The following is a 6,575-nucleotide window of genomic DNA, read 5'->3' on the forward strand; positions in this document are numbered from 1 at the left end:
GTGGGGGAATCTCATCAAACCCACGCTCTGCAAGCAGGTGCTGTTCAATGCTCTGAAGATAAATGGTGTGACACCCCATTTTACTCAGTCATAGCTATAATGAATGATAATTTGATGAGCTTACCCTGGAAGGGTTGGAAAGACTCTGCCAGCCTTGATGGGGTGACTTTGCTGTGTCTGGATCCATCACCTGTATCACTTGGACAGGGTTTTTGGAGCTTGTAACCTGGATGGTGGTTTCCATCCTTCACCTCCCTCTGTCTGTCTCACTGATCTCTTGGCTACCTTCCAAAGGGGTTTATTTAAAGCAGTAACAATGGAATTGGAATATGGAGGAATTATGTGCAGCCTGGCAAGGTAAGGCACTGCCAAGAACAACTATGGGATCAAAAGAGACAAGTTGCTTACACTGCTCTGCCTAACAGGAGGATTAGCAAGCTCAGCTGCTGCCAGCAGTGTGTCAGCAAGCAGAACTCCTACCCCAGGGCCAAGCAGCCCCTGTGGCAGCAGATCCCAGTTCCTCCAGCCCTGCAGGAAGGAGGAGGCTGCTCACCCAGCCATGCCCTGGGTCCATCTCAAGGCCATTCACTATGCTTGGCATGCACTGAAATTGCAATTAAATAATTAAGTACTAATATTAGTTTAATTTATTACCTGAATATACCAAGGATTCAAAGGAAAAATGAGTTTCTTGATCCTCATGGTGTAATATTTCTTGTACAAACTCCTCAGCAGACAATGGGAAACCTCTCCAAGATTCTAAATATTGCCTTTAACCATGCAATGTTTTAGCACACAGAGGATGAAATTAATGAATCTGATGATAATGAAGGTATAACTGAACAAGATGAGTGTTATGCCTAGAGGTTAATTATCAAGTAATTCAAGGGAGCTGCCATTATAAGGTTAAGATTTGCGTGATAACCTTGTTTACCTTTACATGAAACAAAATCCAATACTTAATAAAGGAAAAATAAATTAGAGGAAAAGAAAATACAAAGGGATTCCCCACTGCTCCAGATCTTTCACAAAGCAGGTAGATTTGCTTAGCTGTAGTTGTTATTCAGCAAAACTTGGTGTTTCTGCAACCTGAAACACGAGAACTTGCTGGAAACCCTTGGGGAGGTGGGACAGCTCCAAGGCAGGTGAATGGGTGGCCTTGGGCATAATCCCTGGCACAAGGGGCAGCAGCAGTGCTGGGGAGAGCCCAGGTGGGAGCTGCAGGCTCTGGGTCAGCAGCTCTGTGTGCATTTTAGTGAAGCCAGGAAGGTTCCCACTGGTGGTAGCTCAACCTCAGTGCTTTGGGGCAAAGCACTGCAAATGCTGTCCCTTTTCCTGTGTTCTCCACCTGTAGTCAGGAGCTTTATCAAGAAACAGGACTTGGAAATGAAATTGTCTCTGCCACTGTCATTCATCCAACATGCTCACTGACATGCATAAGGAAGGTTTCATTCCTGGTGTTCCTCAGCTATTGCTGGTCAATATGTAAATGGCTCTTCTGGCCTGGACTGGGAGAGCAAAATACTTTTTAAAGCAGGTGAGTGGTAAATGCAAAGGCTTTTCACAGTCTGGAGGAGAGACTTGAGGTCAGCAGGTCCCAGGTTCTCAAGCTGTTTGTCACTCCTCTGTTAGAAGGGTGATGTTAAAGCAGCACATCCCCAGCTGTGCCCCTCTGAGCCAGCACTGCTCTGAGCTGTGCTTGGTGCTGTGCCCCTCTCCAGCCCCACCACCTGAGGTGCCTGCAGAGGCTCAGGGCAGCCTGGGGACCCCTGGCCATGCACCTGGGGGAGAGGGACGAGTGCCCTTCTCCTTGTGGCTTTGTTGTGAGCACCAAAGCCTGGCTTGTGGTGATGATCCTGACTCAGGTACCTGCTGCTGCAGGAGCTGGAGCTGTAGGGGAGGGTCCCAAGAAGGTCTGTGAAGGTTTTGGGGTGATGGTGAGCGTGGAGGTCTGGTAACTTTAAAGATCAAGTGTTTTGCAGGTTGGGGCAAGTAACTAATGACCAATTAGTAATTGCACCCTGTAGAGTTGAGCAGGGAGCTGGATCTGGTCGTGCCTTTCCTGGTCATTCCATCCAGCAGCACACCTTCCAAATTACACCAGCTGCTCTTACACTTCACAGGACGTCACCCTGGTGAAGGACAGAGGGTGGGACAAATGGGGGGACAGCTTGTTTTGCCCAGAGATGGGCAAAGAAAGGAGGAGGGAAGATCAGACTTCCATGGAACACATAAGGTTAGTATGTAGAAAACACAGCTTGGAAAAACTGTGAAAGTAGAAATAATGCAAGTGAACCATCTGGAAGTTCATGAAACATCTCCAGGTGATAAAAGGAGAAAGGAGAGACAGTGCTGTGAGCTATGTACTGGCTTTGAAAGGAGCCAGAAGTAGGGGCAGGATTGGAGGTGACTCAAAGTAGTGAGTTTGTGAGAGAAAGACTCAGCAAAAGAGAAGAAAGTGAGTTGTTTCCTATAAAAAAGGTGGCTGTGGAGGCAGCAGCCCTGGTGTGGGCTGTCCCTGGAGGCACTCACTGTGTGAGCAGGTCTGGTCCCTCAGCTCTGGACGAGGCAGAACTCTGCAGGCAGTTCTGATTTCTGAAAGCTCCCACTAATTTCACAGTGCTGGAATAACCCTTCAGGGTTTAATGGAAATGCAGTTGTGAAGGCTGGGAGGGACACGCCAGTCTGGAGCTCAGACACTGTTCCTGTAACACCGAGTTAGTCAAGGATTATCTTGGCCATTACAGGCGATGGAAACCATCAGCAAACAGAGGTTTTCTCCACCACAAGATGGCATCAGTTTTGCAGAGATAGGCTTGCAACTGGAGAGGAGAGTGGATTTAAAATAAAAAAAAAAAATTAATAGCAGGCTGGTACTAACCGAGCATTTGTCACACAAGTGTCTCTGGGAAAATTGGGTTACCTGAGAGCTCATTTTGGATGCACAGAACGAACCTGCCACTGATCAGATCAGCCAGTGCAGCTGCTGATTGTGGCACCACCAGCACCAACAAAACATTGCTTGCAAATGCTTTTCTTGTGTTTGTACACACCAGATCTAAGTGAGTTTATATTTCCCTCACAGGCCTCCTAAAGCCTGTCAGTTGTTTGCTGTGAGCTGGCAACAATATTTACCCTCGTCTAATGTGTTCTAAAGGTCTTTATTGCAGTTTGTTTTATGGAATTCCTCATTTAGATGCTCAGTGTATTTTCCCAATCCTATTTCAGGGCTCTGTTTTGACTCTGTGTGGCCTCATAAAGTTTGCTTAAAGTAAAATCCTTCTAAATACTCCTGTTGCCTCATGAATCTCTGAACAATCATCAGCTGGCCTGGGGTTTATATTAATTCAGATAGTTTTGTAGTTACTCCTATAAATCCAGCAGTAATGTGGTATTGAACCCAGAATACCACAGTACTTCTTGGACTTCTCTTTTCAGAGGTGTCAGAGTTTTGATTTATTTTCCCTTTTTGGTTAAGAAAGATTTCCAAAATCCTGCTTTGTACCATAGATCTGTGGCATTTTCTAAGAGGTTCTTTCCAGGATTCCAGTATGGCCACACTCCTATATAAAGAGCTAGAAATGAAAATCTCACTTCCTCTTCTCTTGATGATTTATATCTCCCCTTTTTTGCTGATTTTGTTGTAAAAACAGCAGTTCTCAAAATGCCACACTAGAGACTGTAACTCACAGTGCCACGAGGTTATGACAAGGCATTGGGAGATTTATCAGGTGCCACCAAAGGTTCTTCTCTGTCCTGGTTTACAACTCAGAGCTGCCCAAGGCTTATTTCTTTCAGCTGTTGTGTGTGTTGCTTTGGATTTCACAGGGCTCTCAGAATTCATGTTTTGTTTTCTTGATTTTAGAAAAAACTCCCAGCCTTTCATGTCTTTGTGCTTCTGATAGTGAATATTCTTGTTAGCCCTTCCAGCCCAAGCAATGTAGAAAGCAATGCTGAGTCTCCATTCAGCTGCTCAATAAAGTGCATGTTCTTTTGTTCCTTTGGCAGCTCTCAAGTTATTTCTGAAGCATAAAGTGCCTTTGTAAGTGCTGTTGTAACAGTGATGGTTGTGTTGATCTTGCATTTACTCCACACCTGAAATTCCACTGCAGTCCATGGGTATTTGATGGGTGTTTTGCTTCCAAGCCCGGCCTGTGATTGCTGTTTAGGACAGTATTCAACCCCTTAAAAAACAAACCCGAAAGATGTTGCCTGACTGGATGTGTCTGCTGATGCTGGAGGGTGAAACAAGATTAGACTGAGAGAGAGATGAAGAAGAGCTTTTTCTCTGCAACACTTACCCCCTGACTCCACAATTAATTCCATCTCGGTGGCCTCTGACAGAATTGCCAGATTAGCACTTCCAACTGGCCAGGAGGTGTTTGTGTCCCTGGAGCAGCCTGATGGCTGCTAATGAAGGAGCTAATTGCCTTTGCACTGAGCCACTGAGGGGGGTTTCGTGCTGTTCTCAACAGGTTTTATCTCCTCACCTTTTTGCACCAAAAACTGAAGAGGCATCAAAGCAGTGACAGTGTCTGTGCCTAGAAAAGTGCCTGAGTAACCCTTTCCTTTTCCCACCAGGATTTACTGAGCTGGTGCCCAACAGACATCACAGAGCAAAGGTGGCATCTGCCTTTCCCTGCACTGACTTCTATACATCACTTATTCCTGGTTATCCCAGGCCATTCCCATTTCCCTGCACTGACTCCTCTGTGTCACTTATTCCTGCTTATCCCAGGCCATTCCCATTTCCCTGCACTGACTCCTCTGTGTCACTGATTCCTGGTCATCCCAGGCCATTCCCATTTCCCTGCACTGACTCCTCTATGTCACTTATTCCTGGTCATCCCAGGCCATTCCCATTTCCCTGCACTGACTCCTCTATGTCACTGATTCCTGGTTATCCCAGGCCATTCCCATTTCCCTGCACTGACTCCTCTGTGTCACTGATTCCTGGTCATCCCAGGTCATTCCCATTTCCCTGCACTGGCTCCTCTATGTCACTTATTCCTGGTTATCCCAGGTCATTCCCAATAGTGATGGCTTTGCCTCTCAACAGGCAGGGCAGGCTGTGCCATGCCAAGGAAAATGAGGTTTTTCTAGCCCAAAGTTGCCCATTTAACACAATGTGGTTGGGGTGTTATTGTCTGTTTTCCTGCAGAACATGCTTAGGGCTGGGGTGGCTTTCTCTTAGTTGTCAATCCCCCATGGTCTCCCCTGGGTTTGACTCTGCTGGCCCAGGAAAGTTTACTTGAAAATGTTCATTTCTGGTGTCTGTTACCCACCTTTCTGCAAGCAGAAATGTTTCTTTTAACTTTATTTTAAACTCCCCAGGAGGTAGGTTTTTGTCTTTTGATCTCAGAAATGTTTGACAACTCATGTTACCAGCCTTTTGTTTGAAATGTGCTGGAAATAGTTCTATTATTTTGCCTTCAACACCACCTTCCTTTCATAGTTCATTTTAACTTCTTAATCATATAGATGTAGCATATCATTATAACATTTTCACTCTACATGTCCACTTAATGGCTTTTTACTCTTTTTAGTTCAAGGCACTTGTTAATTAATCCTTCATCAATTTATTTTAAACGTTTCTTCCCTCTACATTTTTAGAAGAGTAGATAAGAAAATAAAAAGGCAAATGATATAATTGCAAACCTGGTACATCAAAGCTCTTTAACAGAAAACCCGCAGGACTGCAGAGCCTCTTGCATGAGGTTCTCCAGCAGCTTTGCACATGTTTTAGACACAGTTTGGGAGAGATTTTGCTTTATTTCTGTAGAAATAATGCCCTTCCCCTTGGACAGCCCTGGCACAACCTTGTGTTTCATGGCATGACAACTCACTTTGGGTTTACTGCAATTCTTTACTGGTGGCTGTAGCAAAGACAGAGTGTAAAGGCTCTTGCTCCTGACCTGTCTGTGGCTGCTCCTGGTTCAGAAGCACATGATGGATGATGTCTTTCAAAATGTTAATGTCCTTCAAAATGTCTCACCCATTTTCTGCCAGTATGGAGTACATGTTGCCACCTGCCAATCCCCTGTGCTATGAAATGCATGTTTATGTTCCCTTCATAAAATTCCAGGGCAGGTAATTTGACTCTTCCCTCTCTCAAAATTCAGATTTTTTTCTTTCTTTTTTTCCCCCACTTCATTTGGATAGCTACACTCTCATACATAATGTATTCCTAAAAATGTATTCAAGTTTGAGCTGGCTGAACATGGTCCCCTGAGTTAGAATCAATGCTTCTTACAGCCAAATAATCTACTGGGTCACCCCCTGTGTGGGAGATGTTGGGGTATGGGAGCAAATTTCCAGGCTTGAAGAAGTGAAGCAGCACTTTAAAAATAGTGAGAGGATTCCTGGCAGTGTTTCTGGGCTTCAGAGGAGGAAAAGAGCAGCACCATCAAGCCTGAGCAGTGCATTTGCAGCAGAGTGATGTGCAGGGAAAGGAAAGAGGCACCATGTGGAGGGAGAGGATTCAGGTGCAGAGTCCAGACAGGTTGGGAGTTCAGGTTTGAAATCAGAGGGACTGATGGAGTCACTTATCTAGAAAAGAAAGTAATACTGAATGA

This window comes from Pithys albifrons, chromosome 15 (genome assembly GCF_047495875.1).
Source record: "Pithys albifrons albifrons isolate INPA30051 chromosome 15, PitAlb_v1, whole genome shotgun sequence".
Classification (NCBI taxonomy): Eukaryota; Metazoa; Chordata; class Aves; order Passeriformes; family Thamnophilidae; genus Pithys; species Pithys albifrons.